Genomic DNA, 25,528 nt, shown 5'->3' on the forward strand with positions numbered 1-25,528 from the left:
CAATAGCAAATATGTGTATGTGGGTGGTATTTTTAGAATTTTATTTGGAATGGGGCGAAAGGGGGGTGATTTAAACTTTTATATAATTTTAATTTTTTTTATATTTTTAAAAACATTTTTTTTTACACTTTTTGCTTGCTTCTATAGTCTCATTAGGAGGCTAGAAGCAGCAACTGTCCAATCACCTCTGCTACATACAGGGGATGAGCAGATCAGCTCTATGTAGCAGAAATGCTCCTGTGCTATGAGCGCCGACCACTAGGTGGCGCTCATAGAGTCAGTACATGACAATCACTGGGGTCTGCTGCAGTTGTCATGCCCACCCATCAGTGACCCGCGATTATGTGACGGGGTCACCGATGGGCGGGGTAAGTGACGCGCTTCCGGCGCGGCGCTGTTAAATGCCGCTGTCAGAGATTGACAGTGTAACGGGTCTGGGAGGTGGAACCTCAGAGCAACTATACAAAGGGGCAGTCCTTGTAAGGAAGCGGGTGGCTCCCAGGGAAGGCGGGCAGGTAGTCACGGCAAGTGACAGGGACAGTCTCTGGGTAGAAGGGCAGGAGGTCACGGCAAGTGACGGGGACAGTCTCTTGACAGGCGGATGGTCACGGCAAGTGACAGCAGGATAAGAGTCTCTAGATAGGCTAGCAGGCAGGTAGCAGGTGAGCGCTCCCAGGTGAGCGGGCAAGAGTCTCTGGACAGGCAGGTGGTCACGGCAAGTGACGGCAGAGCCTCCAGATAGGCTAGCAGGCAGGTAGCAGGTGAGCGCTCCCAGGTGAGCGGGCAAGAGTCTCTGGACAGGCAGGTGGTCACGGCAAGTGACGGCAGAGCCTCCAGGTACGCTAGCAGGCAGGTAGCAGGTGAGCGCTCCCAGGTGAGCGGGCAGGAGTCTCTGGACAGGCAGGTGGTCACGGCCAGTGACGGCAGAGCCTCCAGGTAGGCTAGCAGGCAGGTAGCAGGTGAGTGCTCCCAGGTGAGTGGGCGGGCAGATCCATAGACAGACTGACAGGTGTTGGAAGGCAGACTGTCGGACCGCAGGAATGCAAGCAGATAGACAGGAATCAGGTAGGTATCAAGCACAGATCTGGCAGGTAACTGGCAGGTGTCTGGTAACGGGACCTGAGGGCTGAAGCAGAGTTGAAAGGCTTTGCAACAACATTGCTCGGGCACCTCCATTTTGGAGGAGGTGCCTTATATATGGTGAGGTCCTCCGGCCATTGGCCGGGGACTCCTTAGGACGGTGCGCGCGGCCCCTTTAAGAGAGGGAGAGCGCGCGCACGCGTGCCCTAAGCACAGAGGCCGGGAAGCAGCGCGCGCTGCCAGCAGAGCGGGAGGAAGCTGCCGGGCACGGAGCGGAGAGGTGAGGGGAACGGCGTCCCTGCCTAGCAGGAGGCAGGGATGCCGACGCTACAGACAGCAGCATTTAACATGTTAACAGCCGCAAGTGGATCGCGATTCCACCCGCGGCTGTTGGGGGCACATGTCAGCTGTATAAAACACGGTTTTAGGCACTGGCCTTGTAGTGTGGTATTGGTCTGCGACCAAGTGTGAATAGGTTCAACAAAACACAGCTGGCAGACTTTAAATGGAGGGTAATATTTGGCACGCTCCACAAAATGTCACGATTATTAGGTAAGGTGTGTATAGGAAAATGTTATTTAAGGAAATAAAATGTACATTTTATTGGGGAATCCACCGCAGTCAGTGATTTTAGTCCAGTGTTTTCCTGTAACTCACATAGCAGTAGAAGACAAAGACAGAAACACAATACACAAATAACGGTAAAGTTTTAAATATTAGAGTTAGGACTGTCCCATAAGGGTCACCGTTACGAGGTGGGATGGCTTTTGCATTATTTAGATCAAAATTATGTTAGCTAAGTACGCTTTATTATTTTCATGCACTATTGCGATTTATTTATTTACTGCAGGGTGTTTGTGTATTGTATTTCTGTCTTAGTTTTTTTCTGGTTAGTGGCCATGTGTGAACATGCTCTTACATGCTGCATGCACGACAATTTAAATTCCAGTTCAGGTCTCGAGGATTTTTCATATAGCAGTAGGTTATATGGATTAAAATAAAGGTTCATTTAAATAGCTGTCATGAATTATAACATGGGGCTGTGGGATATTTGCAGTCTGTGACTTTTTTGTTTAGTAATTTATTTCCTGAAGTGTAAACTTGATACATAAAACAGCAGTGTCCGTTATGATGACATCACAAAGCACATGACAGCACCGAGAACATGACATCATAGAGCTCACATGACATCATAACTGCTACAGAATGTACAAAGTTCTATTCCTGAGCCATCTTGTGTCACAGCTTGAAGAGGACCAGTCCAGGTAAGTAGCTCATCACTGAACGCTGGGGATCGGGTAACATCGGAAAGGGAGGAGGACTGGCTGCACAGCATTGTGTCACAGCACAAACATCAGAGTAGGATCAGGAAGAGATCTGCAGTGTGTGCTGTATGGACTGTGTCCTCATCCCCATGATATTTCCAGATGATTATTAGCTGCATTGTTTTCTTTCTTCCTGACCTTCCTCAAGGCTGCTCTGAGATCTGTGGAGTAACTATCATACGTCCGGCAATTATCAACTGAGAAGACTTTTTGGGATTCAGCAAGAAGGTAGGTGTGCGTGCATGTGAGTGTGTGTGTAGGCACAGCATTGAAGGTTTGTGTGACCCCAGATCGAAAGGGAAGTGTGTCTGTGACCCCAGCACTAAAAAGATGTGTGTCTGTGACCCCACCAATAAAGGGATGTGTGTCTGTGACCCCACCAATAAAGGAATGTGTGTCTGTGACCCCACCAATAAAGGGATGTGTGCCTGTGACCCCACCAATAAAGGGGTGGCAGTGTGATGGTTTGTGTGTCCCTGCACTAATGGGATGTGTGTTTGTGTCCTCAACACTGCAGCACTGAAGGGGTGTGTGCACGTGTGTTTGGCACACATGTACATGTCTCCAGAAATGCAGCACTGAAGGGCTGTGTGTGTGGCCCCAGCACTGAAAGTGTGTGTCTGTGTCTGTTTGTATGACCTCAGCACCAAAGGGATGTGTGTCTGTGACCCCAGAAATGAAGGGGCGTCTCTGTGACCCCATCAATAACGGGGTGGCTGTGTGATGGTTTGCGTGTCCCTGCACTAATGGGGTGTGTGCTTGTTTCCTAAACACTGCAGCACTGAAGGGCTGTGTGCACGTGTGTTTAACACACGTGTACATATCCTCTGAAATGCAGCATTGAAGGGCTGTGTGTGTGGCTCCAGCACTGAAGGTGTGTGTCTGTGTCTGTTTGTGTGACCTCAGCACAAAAGGGATGTGTGTCTGTGACCCCAGCAATAAAGATGTGTGTCTATATGGCCCCATCAATAACGGGGAAGCTGTGTGATGGTTTGCGTGTCCCTGCACTAATGGGGTGTGTGCTTGTTTCCTCATCACTGCAACACTGAAGGGGTGTGTGCACGTGTGTTTGGCACACGTGTACATGTCCCCTGAAATGCAGCACTGAAGGGCTGTGTGTGTGGCCCCAGCACTGAAGGTGTGTGTCTGTGTCTGTTTGTGTGACCTCAGCACCAAAGGGATGTGTGCCTGTGACCCCAGCACTGAAGATGTGTGTGTCTGTGACCCCATCAATAACGGGGTGGCTGTGTGATGGTTTGCGTGTCCCTGCACTAATGGGGTGTGTGCTTGTTTCCCCAACACTGCAGCACTGAAGGGGTGTGTGCACGTGTGTTTGGCACACGTGTACATGTCTCCAGAAATGCATCACTGAAGGGCTGTGTGTGTGGCCCCAGCACTGAAAGTGTGTGTCTGTGTCTGTTTGTGTGACCTCAGCACCAAAGGAATGTGTGTCTGTGACCCCAGCAATGAAGGGGTGTGTCTCTATGGCCCCATCAATAAAAGGGGTGGTTGTGTGATGGTTTGTGTGTCCCTACACTAATGGGGTGTGTGTTTGTGTCCTCAACACTGCAGCACTGAAGGGGTGTGTGCACGTGTGTTTGGCACAAGTGTACATGTCCCCTGAAATGCAGCACTGAAGGGCTATGTGTGTGGCCCCAGCACTGAAGGTGTGTGTCTGTGTCTGTTTGTGTGACCTCAGCACCAAAGGGATGTGTGTCTGTGACCCCGGCAATAAAGATGTGTGTCTCTATGGCCCCATCAATAACGGGGAGGCTGTGTGATGGTTTGCGCGTCCCTGCACTAATGGGGTATGTGCTTGTTTCCTCATCACTGCAACACTGAAGGGGTGTGTGCACGTGTGTTTGGCACACGTGTACATTTCCCCTGAAATGCAGCACTGAAGGGCTGTGTGTGTGGCTCCAGCACTGAAGGTGTGTGTCTGTGTCTGTTTGTGTAACCTCAGCACCAAAGGGATGTGTGTCTGTGACCCCAGCAATGAAGGGCTCTGTCTCTATGGCCCCATCAATAAAGGGGTGGCTGTGTGATGGTTTGTGTGTCCCTGCACTAATGGGGTGTGTGTTTGTGTCCTCAACACTGCAGCACTGAAGGGGTGTGTGCACGTGTGTTTGGCACACATGTACATGTCTCCAGAAATGCAACACTGAAGGGCTGTGTGTGTGGCCCCAGCACTGAAAGTGTGTGTCTGTGTCTGCTTGTGTGACCTCAGCACCAAAGGGATGTGTGTCTGTGACCCCAGCAATGAAGGGGTGTGTCTCTATGGCCCCATCAATAAAAGGGATGGTTGTGTGATGGTTTGTGTGTCCCTGCACTAATGGGGTGGGTGTTTGTGTCCTCAACACTGCAGCACTGAAGGGGTGTGTGCACGTGTGTTTGGCACAATTGTACATGTCTCATGAAATGCAGCGCTGAAGGGCTGTGTGTGTGGCCCCAGCACTGAAGGTGTGTGTCTGTGTCTGTTTGTGTGACCTCAGCACCAAAGGGATGTGTGTCTGTGACCCCAGCAATAAAGATGTGTGTCTCTATGGCCCCATCAACTACGGGGAGGCTGTGTGATGGTTTGCGTGTCCCTGCACTAATGGGGTGTGTGCTTATTTCCTCATCACTGCAACACTGAAGGGGTGTGTGCACGTGTGTTTGGCACACGTCTACATGTCCCCTGAAATGCAGCACTGAAGGGCTGTGTGTGTGGCCCCAGCACTGAAGGTGTGTGTCTGTGTCTGTTTGTGTGACCTCAGCACCAAAGGGATGTGTGTCTGTGACCCCAGCAATAAAGATGTGTGTCTCTATGGCCCCATCAATAACGGGGAGGCTGTCTGATGGTCTGCGTGTCCCTGCACTAATGGGGTGTGTGCTTGTTTCCTCATCACTGCAACACTGAAGGGGTGTGTGCACGTGTGTTTGGCACACGTGTACATGTCCCCTGAAATGCAGCACTGAAGGGCTGTGTGTGTGGCTCCAGCACTGAAGGTGTGTGTCTGTGTCTGTTTGTGTGACCTCAGCACCAAAGGGATGTGTGTCTGTGACCCCAGCAATGAAGGGGTGTGTCTCTATGGCCTCATCAATAAAAGGGGTGGCTGTGTGATGGTTTGTGTGTCCCTGCACTAATGGGGTGTGTGCTTGTTTCCTCATCACTGCAACACTGAAGGGGTGTGTGCACGTGTATTTGGCACACGTGTACATGTCCCCTGAAATGCAGCACTGAAGGGCTGTGTGTGTGGCTCCAGCACTGAAGGTGTGTGTCTGTGTCTGTTTGTGTGACCTCAGCACCAAAGGGATGTGTGTCTGTGACCCCAGAAATGAAGGGCTGTGTCTCTATGGCCCCATCAATAAAGGGGTGGCTGTGTGATGGTTTGTGTGTCCCTGCACTAATTGGGTGTGTGTTTGTGTCCTCAACACTGCAGCACTGAAGGGGTGTGTGCACGTGTGCTTGGCACACATGTACATGTCTCCAGAAAAGCAGCACTGAAGGGCTGTGTGTGTAGCCCCAGCACTGAAAGTGTGTGTCTGTGTCTGTTTGTGTGACCTCAGCACCAAAGGGATGTGTGTCTGTGACCCCAGAAATGAAGGGGTGTCTCTGTGACCCCATCAATAAAGGGGTGGATGTGTGATGGTTTGCGTGTCCCTGCACTAATGGGGTGTGTGTTTGTGTCCTCAACACTGCAGCACTGAAGGGGTGTGTGCACGTGTGTTTGGCACACGTGTAAATGACCCCTGAAATGCAGCACTGAAGGGCTGTGTGTGTGGCCCCAGCACTGAAGGTGTGTGTCTGTGTCTGTTTGTGTGACCTCAGCACCAAAGGGATGTGTGCCTGTGACCCCAGCACTGAAGATGTGTGTGTCTGTGACCCCATCAATAACGGGGTGGCTGTGTGATGGTTTGCGTGTCCCTGCACTAATGGGGTGTGTGTTTGTGTCCTCAACACTGCAGCACTGAAGGGGTGTGTGCACGTGTGCTTGGCACACATGTACATGTCTCCAGAAAAGCAGCACTGAAGGGCTGTGTGTGTAGCCCCAGCACTGAAAGTGTGTGTCTGTGTCTGTTTGTGTGACCTCAGCACCAAAGGGATGTGTGTCTGTGACCCCAGCAATGAAGGGGTGTGTCTCTATGGCTTCATCAATAAAAGGGGTGGCTGTGTGATGGTTTGTGTGTCCTTGCACTAATGGGGTGTGTGCTTGTTTCCTCATCACTGCAACACTGAAGGGGTGTGTGCACGTGTATTTGGCACACGTGTACATGTCCCCTGAAATGCAGCACTGAAGGGCTGTGTGTGTGGCTCCAGCACTGAAGGTGTGTGTCTGTGTCTGTGACCTCAGCACCAAAGGGATGTGTGTCTGTGACCCCAGCAATGAAGGGGTGTGTCTCTATGGCCCATCAATAAAAGGGGTGGTTGTGTGATGGTTTGTGTGTCCCTGCACTAATGGGGTGTGTGTTTGTGTCCTCAACACTGCAGCACTGAAGGGGTGTGTGCACGTGTGTTTGGCACAAGTGTACATGTCCCCTGAAATGCAGCACTGAAGGGCTATGTGTGTGGCCCCAGCACTGAAGGTGTGTGTCTGTGTCTGTTTGTGTGACCTCAGCACCAAAGGGATGTGTGTCTGTGACCCCGGCAATAAAGATGTGTGTCTCTATGGCCCCATCAATAACGGGGAGGCTGTGTGATGGTTTGCGTGTCCCTGCACTAATGGGGTGTGTGCTTGTTTCCTCATCACTGCAACACTGAAGGGGTGTGTGCACGTGTGTTTGGCACACATGTACATGTCTCCAGAAATGCAACACTGAAGCGCTGTGTGTGTGGCCCCAGCACTGAAAGTGTGTGTCTGTGTCTGTTTGTGTGACCTCAGCACCAAAGGGATGTGTGTCTGTGATCCCAGAAATGAAGGGGTGTCTCTGTGACCCCATCAATAAAGGGGTGGATGTGTGATGGTTTGCGTGTCCCTGCACTAATGGGGTGTGTGCTTGTTTCCTCAACACTGCAGCACAGAAGGGGTATGTGAACGTGTGTTTGGCACACGTGTACATGTCCCATGAAATGCAGCACTGAAGGGCTGTGTGTGTGGCCCCAGCACTGAAGGTGTGTGTCTGTGTCTGTTTGTGTGACCTCAGCACCAAAGGGATGTGTGTCTGTGACCCCAGCAATGAAGGGGTGTGTCTCTATGGCCCCATCAATAAAAGGGATGGTTGTGTGATGGTTTGTGTGTCCCTGCACTAATGGGGTGGGTGTTTGTGTCCTCAACACTGCAGCACTGAAGGGGTGTGTGCACGTGTGTTTGGCACAAGTGTACATGTCTCATGAAATGCAGCGCTAAAGGGCTGTGTGTGTGGCCCCAGCACTGAAGGTGTGTGTCTGTGTCTGTTTGTGTGACCTCAGCACCAAAGGGATGTGTCTGTGACCCCAGAAATGAAAGGGTGTCTCTGTGACCACATCAATAAAGGGGTGGATGTGTGATGGTTTGTGTGTCCCTGCACTTATGGGGTGTGTGTTTGTGTCCTCAACACTGCAGCACTGAAGGGATGTGTGCACGTGTGTTTGGCACACGTGTACATTTCCCCTGAAATGCAGCACTGAAGGGCTGTTTGTGTGGCCCCAGCACTGAAGGTGTGTGTCTGTGTCTGTTTGTGTGACCTCAGCACCAAAGGGATGTGTGTCTGTGACCCCAGCAATGAAGGGCTGTGTCTCTATGGCCCCATCAATAAAGGGGTGGTTGTGTGATGGTTTGCGAGTCCCTGCACTAATGGGGTGTGCGCTTGTTTCCTCTGCAACACTGAAGGGGTGTGTGCACGTGTGTTTGGCGCACGTGTACTTGTTCCCTGAAATGCAGCAATGAAGGGCTGTGTGTGTGGCCCCAGCACTGAAGGTGTGTGTCTGTGTCTGTTTGTGTGACCTCAGCACCAAAGGGATGTGTGTCTGTGACCCCAGCAATAAAGATGTGTGTCTCTATGGCCCCATCAATAACGGGGAGGCTGTGTGATGGTTTGCGTGTCCCTGCACTAATGGTGTGTGTGCTTGTTTCCTCAACACTGCAGCACTGAAGGGGTTTGTGCTCGCGTGTTTGGCACACGTGTACATGTCCCCTGAAATGCAGCACTGAAGGGCTGTGTGTGTGGCCCCAGCACTGACGGTGTGTGTCTGTGTCAGTTTGTGTGACCTCAGCACCAAAGGGATGTGTGTCTGTAACCCCAGCAATAAAGATGTGTGTCTCTATGGCCCCATCAATAATGGGGAGGCTGTGTGATGGTTTGCGAGTCCCTGCACTAATGGGGTGTGCGCTTGTTTCCTCATCACTGCAACACTGAAGGGGTGTGTGCACGTGTGTTTGGCACACGTGTTCTTGTTCCCTGAAATGCAGCAATGAAGGGCTGTGTGTGGGGCCCCAGCACTGAAGGTGTGTGTCTGTGTCTGTTTGTGTGACCTCAGCACCAAAGGGATGTGTGTCTGTGACCCCAGCAATAAAGATGTGTGTCTCTATGGCCCCATCAATAACGGGGAGGCTGTGTGATGGTTTGCGTGTCCCTGCACTAATGGGGTGTGTGCTTGTTTCCTCATCACTGCAACACTGAAGGAGTGTGTGCACGTGTGTTTGGCAGTGTTCATAGGAGACCGTGATTTCTGCTATATATAGCAATGCTGTATATAGCACAAGCAATCAGATGATCGCAGGTTCAAGCCCCCTAAAGAGACGAACAAATACAGTGAAAAGTAAAAAAAAAATGAAAAAAGTATAAAAGTTCAAATCATCCCAGCTTTCCCCCCATTAAAAATTAAGAAATATAAAACATTTAAAGAATACACATATTTGGTATCGCTGCGTTTATAAAAGTCAGATTCATCAAAATATAAAATAAATTAATCCATTTAGTAAACGGCGTAACTAGAACATTACATAAAATGCCAGAATTACAGATTTTCAGTCGTTGCAACAAGAAAAAAATAAATAATAACAGACAATCAAAACATTGTATATACCCCAAAATGATATCAATATAACCATCAGTTTGTGGAGCAAAAAACCAGCCCTCACGCCGCCCCATTCCCGAAACATGAAAACGCCGCGGCTTTCAGATCTCGGAAAGTGGCGACACAAGCAAATTATTTTTCATCACTTAAATATAAATCCTATAAATCGTCACTTAAGTAGAACAGATGAAGCTTTACTACCTCCTGCTCCAGCTCCAGCACTTCACCGCTGACGCTGATCTTTAGTCACTGGCTTCAAGGGTGACATCATGACTGCAGCTCTGCAGCCAATCACTTGGCTCAGTGGGCCACGCTGACAGAGCTTCTAAGCTCAGTGATTGGCTGCAGCAATGATGTGTGCTGAAGTTGAGCCTTCACCCCTGCAGCCTGTCACAATAGAGCACAGGAAGCGCTGAAGATCCAGAGCTGGAGCAGCAGGAGAAAGTAAAGCTCTGTGTGTTTTCTCCACCACTGGGAACCTCCTATATATTACATAAAAACATTCCTGAAAACCCCTTTAATCTGACTTTATAGAAAAAGTCTATATCCGGCTACTGTCCTCCCCTCATGAATCCCAAAATATGCCAAGTGTGAACAACTCCTGTCCCCAAATGAGGACTTGCAGGCGATCAGTTGATAGTCGGGGGTCCGGCAGTGAACCCCCTCAGCAATCAGCTGTGTTTTGCTGGACGTAGTGGCCTCTCCAGGACACATGTGGTATTACATGGTGCTCTTTCAGAATAATATGTAATATGTAATACATGATATCTTGAAGTCTTCCAGAAGAAGATATTGGCAGACAGGTAATGACTTATTACCTACCAGTCATTGTCTCCTTTATCACTCGCTAGTTCTTATACACATTTGGATGATGTCACATCTTCGTTGGAAGCCGTATTAGGAACCTCCATCGCAGATTTTATCATACAGGACGAGATCTCAGCCAACAGCTATTTGGCCATTGTTCACATGACGTAAGCCTATGTTATATACAGCGATATGCAGCAGGATACACGAGATCCAGGGAAATATCCGATCGCCAGAAATGGGGTCAGGAAGGAATTTTTTTCCCCCCTGAATCAGAATTCTTTTGGGGGGGTTTCTTTGCCTTCTTCTGGATCTTTGGGTCCCAATGACTCTCAGGTGGTCCCCAATGACCGCAGCTCGTTTTGTGGTCTCCACCGGGGCCAATCTGAGAGTGACTGTGACCATAGTTTAATTTCTTAAAGGACCAGTAATATTTTCATTACAATGTTGCTTATTGCTATTTCAATAAAAAAAATTAATTCTATATATATATATTGTTTTGTGTGTTTTTTTTCCTGGATTTCACCTTACACAGTGAGAATGATAAGAGTAATCACAAAATATGGGGGCTCCATACACAGAGAGAACTCTGGTACCAAATTCCATGACAATTGTTCTGGGGTTCAGTCTGTGATGGAGCAGTAACATTGTATTCAGGACGTCGTACACACCATGCTACAGAAAGAAGACTGAAGAACGGGACGCAGCCGCAGAATACAGGAGACACAGGGTCTTGTGTAACAGTAAAAAACAGGAAAGATGTTCAACAAGTGGCCGGGGGGCTCCAGGACCAAACCAGGAGGGAGGCCTCAGTCATCAGTGGCCAATATTCCCATGAAGTGGCCACATTTACCAACCGTTCTGCAGCCACTCGTTTACCTTTCTCCAACACCTCCGTCGGTCCTTGCAGTTATTCGGCCACCACTGAAATGCTTTTCTGACTACACACAGACACGTACATAGAAACCGTGCATGCCACCATCACCGGACACAACCAGAGTCCTGGTCCAGACCAGTGGCCTTTCCAATTCAAGTCTACTTGGGTTTAAACAAGGGTCCTGTCTCTAAGAGAACCATGCGCTTGCCACTTGGAACAGCAGTAATACAGTAACACCAGGTTAATATTCTTCGGGCACAGAGATGCACAGACAGTGAACCCTCTTAAAAAGAAGAATTGGACTGACATTCCCTAAGCAATAAGTACCCACACAATTGGAGGGACAGATTGCTAGCCCTTGCTGCACCATGGTGTATGCCCAGTGGTGGCCACTCTTAGTCTAAGTTGGCTCTTCATATTGCATGGTGATAAAGAACCTAAGGGCCATATACCTTCAAGAAAAAGATCTCATAAGGACACGTCGCCTTGAATTGTGAAGAACACAATAATGTTTTCCATACAATTCTATTGTGTTCTATTCAGGATATATTAAAAAAAGTCTGGTCCTTAGAAGTTATAAAATGAGGCCAATACAACCTCAGGTGAAGAACAACACATCACAAATGACACCAGGTCATCGAATATTTACCAAAAAATAGACTTAAATGCAGAAACAGGGTGTGAAAAATTAAAGGGGTTGTCCAATGAAAACAAGCTCCAATCTACAGGAACCTTCATCCCCTTTAGATTGGAACGGTGGTCCGCATGCTAAAATGCTGCTCCATTCATTCTATATGAGGCGGCCATGAAGTGCGCCCGACTTTTTTGGACCGATGAGACAGAGTGGCCTTACAGAGAAGGGTCCTTGGATTGGACGCCGAGTTACGGACCCCAAAGCAGCACTGAATATGATGTACTAGTGGGAGTCACGAGTGCAAGGGTTCAAGGACGCCAGTAGTGGAAGACATAGTGCGCGAAACCGAAGAACAAGTAAGCAGACCTGCTGATCAGCACTGCAGTGCTGAGGCCGAGTTATGGCGAAATAGGGAGCGACAGTGCGCCTCACCAGTCCTGGAGTATATTACAGAGGAAGGATACTGTGTGGAAAATGCTTCATACTGTAAAGGAAACGGCCAGAACACTTTGTGCCCCCCGATATCCCTTGTATGCCGGGACGTTGCTAGGGTCCTAAAAGATCAGGGGCCAAAGCCCCAAAGTAGGTGTTTCCCCATACAACCTCCCCGCCACTTAAAAGAGGACCTATACATATATAATTACAGTACACCATTGATGCTAACCTAAAATACACAACTGAAAGACCAATATTCCCAAAATTACTTCTATACAAGGCAATAATAATCCCGCTACACAATGCCCTCTACCATCAACACTACACAGTGAGTACATAGTATTATGATATGACCATTGCCTCTACATAAAAAACACACCGTACAAAGACCATCTGACTTCTCACATTTCCAGCACCGTCCCCATCTATTCCCACCCTGCACAACCGCCCCATGCTGCCTGCTCTTCCGACGTGGAATAGGAACCTCGATACTTCAAAAATTATGTCATTACTATGATTACCCTCCACCAATTAATGCTACAAAGACTGTGTGCCAGATAGAGGGGACCTATAAAAATAATAGCGTCCCATAGAAAGTGGTAAAGACCCCACTGTGCTACCTAGCAAGTAATAATGCCAGATATGCTCTTATGAAAGTTTCAATATCTGAAGTGTTCCCTCCAAGCAACAAATACCGTTGAGTATCCCCTTTAAGTAATAATGCCCCCTTAAAGCCACAATCAAACTACACCCAACTACAAAGTTCTTCTTCAAGTCTATGGACGATGATTTCGGGGTGGTGAAAGAAGAAATTTCGGATGATGCACCCATTTAAAAGAAATAATGTCCTGAGTGCCCCCATAGCACCCTGTATATTGTATGATAGTCCCACAGCTCACTACACACTGTATGATGGTCCCCACAGCTCCCTATGCACTGTATGATGGTACCCACAGATCCCTATACACTGCATGATGGTCCCCATAGCTCCCTATACCCTGTATGATGGTCCCCACAGCTCCGTATGCACTGCATAATGGTCCCCACAGCTCCCTATGCCCTGTATGATGGTACCCACAGTTCCATATGCACTGTATCATGGTCCCCACAGCTGCCTACGCTCTGTATGATGGTCCCCACAGCTATCTACGCTCTGTATGATGGTCCCCACAGCTCCCTATGCACTGTATGATGGTACCCACAGCTCCATATGCACTGGTATGATGGTCCCCACAGCTCCCTACGCTCTGTATGATGGTCCCCACAGCTCCCTATACACTGTATGATGGTCCCCACAGCTCCCTACACACTGTATGATGGTCCCCACAGCTCCTTAGATACTGTACGATGGTCCCCACAGCTCCCTAGACACTGTATGATGGTCCCCACAGCTTCCTACACACTGTATGATTGTCCCCACAGCTCCTTAGATACTGTATGAGTGTCCCCACAGCTCCCTAGACACTGTATGATGATCCCCACAGCTCCCCCATGCACTGTATGATGGTCCCCACAGCTCCCTATGCATTGCATAATGGTCCCTACAGCTCTCTATGCTCTGAATGATGGTCCCCACAGCTCCCTATGCCCCGTATAATGGAACCCACAGCTCCCTATGCACTGTATGATGGTCCCCACAGCTATCTACGCTCTGCATGATGGAACCCACAGCTCCCTATGCACTGTATGATGGTCCCCACAGCTATCTAAACTCTGTTTGATGGTCCCCACAGCTCACTATGAACTGTATGATGGTCCCCACAGCTCCTCAGATACTGTATGATGGTCCTCATACTTCCCTATACACTGTATGATGGTCCCCACAGCTCCCTACACACTGTATGATGGTCCCCACAGCTCCTTAGATACTGTATGAGGGTCCCCACAGCTCCCTAGACACTGTATGATGGTCCCCACAGCTCCCTATGCTCTGTATGATGGTCCCCACAGCTCCCTATGCTCTGTATGATGGTCCCCACAGCTCCCTACGCTCTGCATGATGGTCCCCACAGTGCCCTATGCACTGTATGATGGTCTTCACAGCTCCCTATGCATTGTATGATGGTTTCCACAGCTCCCTATGCATTGTATGATGGTCCTCATAGCTCTCTACGCACTGTATGATGGTCCCTGCAGCTCCTTATGCACTGAATGATGGTCCCCACGGCTCCTTATACACTGTATGATGGTCCCCATGGCTCCTTATGTACTGTATGATGGTCCCCACAGCTCCCTACGCACTGTATGATGATCCCCATAGCTCCCTATACCCTGTATGATGGTCCCCACAGCTCCCTATGCCCTGTATGATGGTACCCACAGTTCCATATGCACTGTATCATGGTCCCCACAGCTGCCTATGCTCTGTATGATGGTCCCCACAGCTGCCTACGCTCTGTATGATGGTCCCCACAGCTCCCTATGCCCTGTATGGTGGTCCCCACAGCTCCATATGCACTGTATCATGGTCCCCACAGCTCCCTATGCACTGTATGATGGTCCCCACAGCTCCCTATGCACTGTATGATGGTCCCCACAGCTATCTACGCTCTGTATCATGGTCCCCACAGCTCCCTATGCACTGTATGATGGTACCCACAGCTCCATATGCACTGGTATGATGGTCCCCACAGCTCCCTACGCTCTGTATGATGCTCCCCAGAGCTCCCTATACACTGTATGATGGTCCCCACAGCTCCCTACACACTGTATGATGGTCCCCACAGCTCCTTAGATACTGTACGATGGTCCCCACAGCTCCCTAGACACTGTATGACGGTCCCCACAGCTTCCTACACACTGTATGATTGTCCCCACAGCTCCTTAGATACTGTATGAGGGTCCCCACAGCTCCCTAGACACTGTATGATGATCCCCACAGCTCCCCCATGCACTGTATGATGGTCCCCACAGCTCCACATGCATTGCATAATGGTCCCTACAGCTCTCTATGCTCTGTATGATGGTCCCCACAGCTCCCTATGCACTGTATGATGGTCCCCACAGCTCCATATGCACTGTATGATGGTCCCCACAGCTATCTACGCTCTGTATGATGGTCCCCACAGCTCCCTATGCACTGTATGATGGTACCCACAGCTCCATATGCACTGGTATCATGGTCCCCACAGCTCCCTACGCTCTGTATGATGGTCCCCACAGCTCCCTATACACTGTATGATGGTCCCCACAGCTCCTTAGATACTGTACGATGGTCCCCACAGCTCCCTAGACACTGTATGATGGTCCCCACAGGCTCCTACACACTGTATGATTGTCCCCACAGCTCCTTAGATACTGTATGAGGGTCCCCACAGCTCCCTAGACACTGTATGATGATCCCCACAGCTCCCCCATGCACTGTATGATGGTCCCCACAGCTCCATATGCATTGCATAATGGTCCCTACAGCTCTCTATGCTCTGTATGATGGTCCCCACAGCTCCCTATGCCCTGTATAATGGAACCCACAGCTCCCTATGCACTGTATGATGGTCCCCACAGCTATCTATGCTCTGCATGATGGAACCCACAGCTCCCTTTGCACTGTATGATGGTCCCCACAGCTATCTACGCTCTGTTTGATGGTCCCCACAGCTCACTATGAACTGTATGATGGTCCCCACAGCTCCTTAGATACTGTATGATGGTCCTCATACTTCCCTATACACTGTATGATGGTCCCCACAGCTCCCTACACACTGTATGATGGTCCTCACAGCTCCTTAGATACTGTATGAGGGTCCCCACAGCTCCCTAGACACTGTATGATGGTCCCCACAGCTCCCTATGCTCTGTATGATGGTCCCCACAGCTCCCTATGCTCTGTATGATGGTCCCCACAGCTCCCTACGCTCTGCATGATGGTCCCCACAGTGCCCTATGCACTGTATGATGGTCTTCACAGCTCCCTATGCATTGTATGATGGTCTCCACAGCTCCCTATGCATTGTATGATGGTCCTCATAGCTCTCTACGCACTGTATGATGGTCCCTGCAGCTCCTTATGCACTGAATGATGGTCCCCACGGCTCCTTATACACTGTATGATGGTCCCCATGACTCCTTATGCACTGTATGATGGTCCAAGCAGCTCCCTACACTCGGTATGATGGTCCCCACAGCTCCCTATGCACTGCATAATGGTCCCCACAGCTCACTATGCCCTGTATGATGGTCCCCACATCTCCCTATGCACTGTATGATGGTCCCCACAGCTCCTTAGGCACTGTATGATGGTCTCCACAGCTCCCTATGCATTGTCTGATGGTCCCTACAGCTCCCTATGTCCTGTATGATGGTCCCCACATCTCCCTATGCACTGTATGATGGTCCCCACAGCTCCTTAGGCACTGTATGATGGTCTCCACAGCTCCCTATGCATTGTCTGATGGTCCCCACAGCTCTATACGCACTGTATGATGGTCCCTGCAGCAGCTTATGCACTGTATGATGGTCCCCACGGCTCCTTATACACTGTATGATGGTCCCCACGGCTCCTTTTACACTGTATGATGGTCCCCACAGCTCCTTATGTACTGTATGATAGTCCCCACAGCTCCCTACGCTCTGTATGATGGTCCCCACAGCTTCCTATGCACTGCATAATGGTCCCCACAGCTTCCTATGCACTGCATAATGGTCCCCACAGCTCCCTATGCACTGCATAATGGTCCCCACAGCTCCCTATGCACTGCATAATGGTCCCCACAGCTCCCTATGCACTGCATAATGGTCCCCACAGCTCCCTATGCATTGTCTGATGGTCTCCGCAGCTCCCTGTGCACTGTATGATGGTCTCTACAACTCCTTATACCTGGCATGATGGTCCCTACAACTCCCTATATCCTGTATAATGGCCCTCACAGCCCCATATATACAGTACTATATGATGGCCCCCGCAGCCCAATATATACTGTATGATGGCCCCCACACCCACTTGTACACTATATTATGGCCCCTACAGCTTCCTTTATACTGTATGATGGCCCCACAGCCCCTTATAAACTGTATTCTGGCACCCACTCCCCATTTTATATAATATGATGGCCCCACTGCCCCTTATATATAGCATGATGACTCCCATAGCCCCTTATAGTATGATGGCACCCACACCCCTTATATATACAGGTGCATCTCACTAAATTAGAATATCATCAAAAAGTTTATTTATTTTAGTTCTTCAATGCTGAAAATGAAACTCATATATTATATAAAGTCATTACAATCAAAGTGATCTATTTCAAGTGTTTATTCCTGTTAATGTTGATGATTATGGCCAGGGGAGCACATAGAAATCATGAGACCCCATAGCAGAAGCTCTAATTGGACCCCCCCACCAAAAAAATAAAGAAATATTTGTCTATGTCACAGAAGAGCCGATCTCACAACTTTCCACCCTTTACTTCGTTTTTCTAATTTTCCTCCTACTGAAGTCCTAGATCCCTCTTTCATTGCCCCCATGAAGTATGATGCCAATAAAAGTGCCCCCCAAACACAGTATGATACCCCCATGGTGCATTCCTCCACATTAGCCTCTACATGAACAGTATAATGACCTTATTGTACCCCACTTCAACTCCCAAGGCAAAGTATGGTGACCCTAACACAGTATGATTCCCCCAACTGTGACTCCCACACAGCCCTCCATACAGTATAATGGGCCTACATACAGTATAATGGCCCACACTAGCCCTCCAAACAGTATGATGGACCCCACACAAACCTTCACACCGTATAATTGCTTTCATACAGTATAACGGCCCCCCACATAGCCCTCAAAATATCATAATGGCCCCACATAGACTTCCATATAGTATAATATGCCACCCATAATCCTCCATATAGTATAATGCACCCTCCAAAATCCTCCATATAGTATAATGCACCCCCCATAATCCTCCACATAGTATAATGAACTTCCCATGGTACTCGATAGAATATAATGCACTCCCCATAGTCCTCCATACAGTATATTTCACACCTCAAAGGGTAAAATGCAGCCCCCATATAGCATAATGCACCACACAGTCCTGCAGTATTATGGGCACCACGTACTCACTGATTTTAAAACACCGTATGTTTTAAATAAGACGACCCGAGTATAAGCCGAGGCCCCTAATTTTACCACAAAAAAACTGAGAAAATGTGTTGAGTTGAGTATAAGCCTAGGGTGGGAAATGCAGCAGCTACTGGAAAATTTCACCATGCTGGTATGTATGGCTCCCTCATCACCAATCCTGGTATGCATAGCCCCCCCCCTCATCCTCCAATCCTGGTATGTATGGCACTCCTCATCCCCCAATCCTGGTACATATGGCACCCCTCATCCCCGAATCCTGGTATGTGTGGCCCCCTCACTCCCCAATCCTGGTATGTGTGGCCCCATCACTGCACACACAAAAAATAAACACTTATACTCACCTTCCTTCCTCACCTCTGCTCCAGAGCACCTGTGTTCTGTCTGCCAGCAGCTCATGCTGGTATCTGAGCAGCGCGCGCTCTCAGTTGCCGAGGTGAGCTGCTGCTGCTGCCGGCATATTCACTCCTCTCCACACCGGGACTATGAGCGTTGACAAGCATGAATATGCGTTCTCTTTAGTAGCGGGAACTGTAAGCAGGAGCCACAGCTCAGCGCTCCTCCGTGCCCGCTACTAAAAAGAATGAATATTCCCTCTTCTCCACGCCCATGGAAGTGGAGAAGAGGGAATATTAATGTCCCTTTAGCAGCGGGCACACGTGGTAGCTACAGCAGCCGCTACTGCGTGTGCCCGCTCCTCCGCCGCCGCAACCTCCCACCCCCCAATACTCACCTATCCTCCTCGCTCCCCCGAGGCTCACGGGCCCCATAGCAGTGGTGTGGCCTGCCACCATTGGCGGTACGCCACTGATTATGGCTTACAGCCAATAAAATCACAAAAGTCATTATCTCAGTAAATTAAAATACTTTATAACATCAGCTTGAAAAATGTTTTTAAAATCCGAAATGTTGTCCTACTGAAATGTATGTTCAGTAAATGCCCTCAATACTTGGTCAGGGCTCCTTTTGCATCAATTACTGCATCAATGCGGCAATGTGGCATGGAGGCGATCAGCCTGTGGCACTGCTGAGGTGTTATGGAAGCCCAGGTTGCTTTGATAGCAGCCTTCAGCTCGTCTGCTTTGTTGGGTTTGGTGTCTCTCATCTTCCTCTTGACAATACCCCATAGATTCTCTATAATAGATGGTCTATGGGGTTAAGGTCAGGTAAGTTTGCTGACCAATTAAGCAGAGTGATACTGTTGTTTTTAAACCAGGTATTGGTACTTTTGGCAGTGTGGACAGGTGTCAGCAGAAGGAAGCATGAAGTGCTGTAAAATGTCCTGGTAGACGACTGCGCTGACTTTGGTGTTGATAAAACACAGTGGACCTACACCAGCAGATGACAATCACTGATTGTGGAAACTTCACACTAAACCTCCAGCAGCTTGGATTGTGGCCTCTTCACTCTTCCTCCAGACTCTGGGACCTTGATTTCCAAAGGAAAATTGGAACTCTGGGACCTTGTGGATGCTGTCAATGACTGCCTTCTTGGCATTTGTCAAGTCAGCAGTCTTCCCCATGATTGTGGAGCCTACTGAAACAGACTATGGAACATTTTTAAACACTTAGGAAGCCGTTGCAGTTGTTTTTTGTTAATTATTCTAATTTACTGAGAAAATGACTTTTGTGTTTTCATTGGCTGTAAGCCATAATCGTCAACATTAACAGAAATAAACACTTGAAATAGATCTCTCTCTCTGTAATGACTCTATATAATATAGGAGTTTCACTTTTCGTATTGAAGAACTGAAATCAATTAACTTTTTGATGATATTGTAATTTAGTGAGATGCACCTGCATATGATGACTGTTGCCCCCAGTGGAATATATGCGGTGTCTATTTTGGGATATTTTAGTACACCCATGATGATCCTATAGACAGCCATTATACCTGGAATGGCCCCTTCCTTGCGTGCCTTGGTTTTTTTGGCTTACATGTCTAACAATCACATATGTGTTGTGTCCCTTCCCCCATCATCCTATTTTTCTATTGCTGAATAAATATGATAGATTTTATACTCCCTGGACTCCTTTGATGGTCTTTTACCCTGCGGGGTTTTCTTTCATATATGGACTCACTGTGTGGTGGTGGTGGTAGAGGACATTGTGTAGCAGGATCATTTTGGCCTTGGATAGTAGTAATTTGGGGAATATTGGTCTTTGTATAGTGTATTTTAGATTAGTAGCAGTGGTATACTGTAATTATATATGTATAAATCCTCTTTTAAGTGGCAGGGAGGTTATATGGGGAAACATGTACTTTGGGGCTGGGGTCCCTGATCTCTTAGGACCCCAGCAACGCTCCTGCACTGGGGAAAAGCAGGGTCTGGAGGCCACTTTAATATGATCATTTTATGGATATGACGTCAAAGAAACTAATGAAGTGCTTTGCAAAGTGCCATAATTTTCACAATTCTGAAAATAAATTGTAAGTTTAGTTCCACTATAAGTGATGTTAATTCTGTTATGAGAGCTAACCTTCTGAGACAGTTTATCAATGCGCTGTGTGAATTGTCACATTAAGCTTTGCTACATCTATACATAGTGAAGTTCAGGATCAAAATGCTGCAGGTCCCATCTCTTCTACAGAACAATCCCATGGAAATAAAGCTGATCATTTTATCAGATGGGATAATTAGAACTTACCTGGTTGGATCCTTTGTTTCTGGTGGTTTCTTTCCCAGGTCGTTATTAAGGCCCTTTACAATAAGCTCCAAAAACTCATCGGACTTTCTGAATCTTTCAAGCGTTTTCTCAATCACAGAAAGGACAGAAAGGAGGCGCTTATCCTGGCAGAAGAGAATCACAGATATATTGTTCTACTTCTTCCAGATGTTTGGATTTATTACAGACTAATGATTAATCTCGCATGAAGAATGATAATATTATAACAGATCACAATTTTGGGGTAAAATTATTAAATTTTAAAAAAATATATATATAGCAATTACATTATTCTGACAAGACCAATTTTTTGTTTTTTCCTCCCCTTTTTCCCAAAAAATATAACTTTGTTTTTCCATTCACATAGACGGAGGGCTTGTGTTTTGTGGGACTAGTTGTTGTCTGGAATGACAACATTCAATTTAGCACATAAAGTATTGAAAAATGGGGAAAAAATCAAAGTAAGGTTATTATTATTTTTGTTTGTTTGGGGTTTTTTTATGAACATTTAGAAAAAAAATGTGGTTTGTGAGACCATTTTCATCTTGCGAAGACCTAATTTTATAAAATGATCCCATTGATGGAGTTGTCGGCTTCTTCTTGTGGAGAGATCAGTAGTTACAAGTTTCTGATTGCATTTTTGGGAGGGAAGAAGAGTGACCCCAAAACCACAACCACAACCATGGCACTTTACTGTCCTTTACAGCATTGACTCGACGTGTAATAGATTTATATATAATGAAAGATTGTACTTATGTCAATGCAGCAGAAACAAATATTGTTTTACGCTTTTTCCGTACACCTCGTACACACGCGGCTCCGCTCCGTACACCTCGTACACACGCGGCTCCGCTCCGTACACCTCGTACACACGCGGCTCCGCTCCGTACACCTCATACACACACGGCTCTGCTCCGTACACCTCGTACACACGCGGCTCTGCTCCGTACGCCTCGTACACACGCGGCTCTGCTCCGTACGCCTCGTACACACGCGGCTCTGCTCCGTACGCCTCGTACACACGCGGCTCCGCTCCGTACACCTCGTACACACGCGGCTCCGCTCCGTACACCTCGTACACACACGGCTCTGCTCCGTACACCTCGTACACATGCGGCTCTGCTCCGTACACCTCGTACACACGCGGCTCTGCTCCGTACGCCTCGCACACGCGCGGCTCCGCTCCGTACACCTCGTACACACACGGCTCTGCTCCGTACACCTCGTACACACACGGCTCTGCTCCGTACACCTCGTACACACGCGGCTCCGCTCCGTACACCTCGTACACACGTGGCTCTGCTCCGTACACCTCGTACACACGCGGCTCTGCTCCGTACGCCTCGTACACACGCGGCTCTGCTCCGTACACCTCGTACACACGCGGCTCTGCTCCGTACACACGCGGCTCTGCTACATCCACACTGTAAACCCCTCCTGACCCCACACATAAACTTCAGCTCATCCAGCACCATGACAACCAGCACAGCAGAGTCCTGCATCCACTGAGGCCCCTGATCATGTGACCCCTGACTCCTCCCCTCCTGTGACCTCATCACAGCTCCTGTGCGCACAGAGCAGCCATATATGTGGTGGCGGCTCTGCAGGTGGAGGTATGTGGAGACCCCATTACTGGGCGCAGGGGGCATTAACCCCTTCAGCACGGAGACTCTTTTGGGGTCTTGTGTTGCCCCTTTATAAGAATCATAAGGTTTTTGTTCTGTTTCCTGTAATAGATACATACGACCCAACTATGGAGACAGGAAGGGAGGAAACGTATTGTTCTCATAGTACAGGACCCCTTTATTGCCCCCACAGCGTAATGCCCCCATTATGCCCCTTATACAGGATGTATGATGCCCCCACACAGTGTAATGCCCCCATTATGCCCCTTATACAGGATGTATGATGACCCCCACACAGTGTAATGCCCCCATTATGCCCCTTATGCAGTATGTATGATTCCCCACACAGTGTAATGCCCCCATTATGCCCCTTATGCAGGATGTATGATGCCCCACACAGTGTAATGCCCCCATTATGCCCCTTATACAGTATGTATGATGCCCCCACACAGTGTAATGCCCCCATTATGCCCCTTATGCAGGATGTATGATGCCCCCACAGTGTAATGCCCCCATTATGCCCCTTATGCAGGATGTATGATGCCCCCACAGTGTAATGCCCCCATTATGCCCCTTATGCAGGATGTATGATGCCCCACACAGTGTAATGTCCCCATTATGCCCCTTATACAGGATGTATGATGCCCCCCTCAGTGTAATGTCCCCATTATGCCCCTTATACAGTATGTATGATGCCCCCCACAGTGTAATGCCCCTTATGCAGGATGAATGATGCCCCCACACATTGTAATGCCCCCATTATGCCCCTCATGCAGGATGTATGATGCCCCCCACACAGTGTAATGCCCCCATTATACCCCTTATACAGTATGTATGATGCCCCCGCACAGTGTAATGCCCCCATTATGCCCCTTATGCAGGATGTATGATGCCCCCACACAGTGTAATGCCCCCATTATACCCCTTATGCAGTATGTATGATGCCCCCACACAGTGTAATGCCCCATTATGCCCCTTATGCAGGATGTATGATGCCCACACACAGTGTAATGCCCCCATTATGCCCCTTATGCAGGATGTATGATGCCCCCACAGTATAATGCCCCCATTATGCCCCTTATGCAGCATGTATGATGCCCCCCACAGTATAATGTTCCTCCAGTACCGCCTGAGGTCTTGCAGTTGGAATAATCCCTCTGGAATTGGTTTTCCTTTGGCTGCTCCCCTACATGTAGACCCTCGAGCATGTACACATGCATGTAGGGGAGCAGGCCTTACTAGATATCGAGGCTTTGTACAGTAATATACCTCATGAGGATGATATCAGAGGAGTAAGACATTTCTTGAAATCAAGATCAATAGAGTGTAGCAGACATAATGACTTCATGGAGGATCTTCTAAAATTCACTCTTACTCATAACTTCTTTCTTATTGACAGGAAGTACTTCCACCAGCTCTGGGGTACTGCAATGGGGAGATGCTGTGCCCCCCAGTATGCTAACCTATTCCTGGACTGGTGGGAGGAATCCACAATATTCAGGGATGATCATAAGTGATGGCATCCATATATTGGGGTATGGTACAAATAGAGTTACTACATTTTTATCATCTGGTCAGGGACGAGTGAACGATCTTTTTAATTTGTCGGGGAACTCAACATCAATAGAGTGGGCCTGAGATTTACATCTGAATTTATTGTAATAATAATTTTTATTTTTATAGCGACAACATATTCCACAGCACTTTACAATTTTAGGGGGAACTTATACAGACAATACAGAATAAGCTTAACTCAGATATTAAAAGGAGTGAGGGCCCTGCTCACAAGCTTACTGTCTATAAGGAAATAGGGGAGACACAAAAGGTAAAATGTACATATATTGTATAATACAGCCTTAATATACTAAATAGGATAAGTACATAACACTACATGAACTGATCGCCGGCCAGTATGTGTACAGTAGAGACAGAGGCTATGCAGTCCATGAATGGTATGAACATGATTTTGAAGAAAATTTTAATATGGGCCAAACTGGGACAGTTAGATGAGTGCGTTGAGGTGATAGGCCAGTCTAAAGAAATGGGTTTTTACGTCACGCTTAAAACTGTGGGTATTGAGAGTTAATCGAATTGTCCTGAGTAGCGCATTCCAAAGAATTGGTGCAGAGAAATCTTGGAGACAGGAGTGGGAGATTCGGATTATGGAGGATTTTAGCTTTAAGTCATTAGCAGAACGGAGGGCACTGGTAGGGTGGTAGACTGAGACGAGGGAGGTGATGTAGGGCGGTGCTGAATCGTCGAGAGCTTTATGGGTAAGAGCAATAAGTTTATATTGAACTCTTTACTGGATTGGCAATCAGTGCAATGACTGGCACAGGGAAGAGGCATCGTTGTGTCGGTTGGTGAGGAATATGACCCTGACTGCTGTGTTCAGGACGGATTGGAGAGGGGAAAGTTTAGAAAGAGGGAGACCGATAAGTAAAGAGTTGCAATAGTCCAGACAAGAATGAATAAGAGCTACAGTAAGAGTTTTTACCGACTCAAAGGTAAGAAAAGTTCTGATTCTAGAGATGTTTTTCAGGTGTAGATGACACGAGCGAGCGATTTGATATGATGAGTGAAGGAAAGATCTGAATCAAGCATGACCCCAAGACAGCCGGCATGTTGCTGGCGAGTAATGATGGAGGCACAAACAGAAATGGCAGTATCGGGCATAGGTAGGTTATTGGAGGGAGGAAATACGAGTAGTTCAGTTTTTGACAGATTCAATTTTAGATAGAGGGAGGTCATAGTGTTAGAGACAGCGGAAAGACAATCACTGGTGTTTTGTAATAATGCAGGGGTGATGTCCGGAGAAGAGGTGTATAATTGGGTGTCATCAGCATAGAGATAGTACTGAAAACCGAATCTGCTGATCGTTTGTCCAATAGGAGCGGTGTATAAGGAGAAAAGAAGGGGGCCTGGGACTGATCATTGAGGAAACCCGACAATAAGGGGAAGGGAAGAGGAGCCAGCAAAAGACACAGTGAAGGAGCGGTCAGAGAGGTAGATCCACAGTGTCGA

At 48.1% G+C, this 25,528-nt stretch overlaps 1 protein-coding gene across 1 annotated transcript in view; it reads left to right on the top strand.

Moving 5' to 3' along the window:
• The first annotated feature begins 22,407 nt into the window (after window positions 1–22,407).
• LOC141198626 (uncharacterized) overlaps window positions 22,408–25,528 on the top strand; it is a 30,057-nt gene continuing 26,936 nt past the window's right edge. The window contains exon 1 of the mRNA XM_073663063.1: window positions 22,408–22,492. The gene's annotated coding sequence lies outside the window, so the exon portion shown is untranslated. The remainder of the gene's footprint in view (window positions 22,493–25,528) is intronic.

Source organism: Phyllobates terribilis, unplaced genomic scaffold (assembly GCF_046119375.1).
Source record: "Phyllobates terribilis strain yellow unplaced genomic scaffold, ASM4611937v1 Scaffold_98__1_contigs__length_5973952, whole genome shotgun sequence".
NCBI classification, from domain to species: domain Eukaryota; kingdom Metazoa; phylum Chordata; class Amphibia; order Anura; family Dendrobatidae; genus Phyllobates; species Phyllobates terribilis.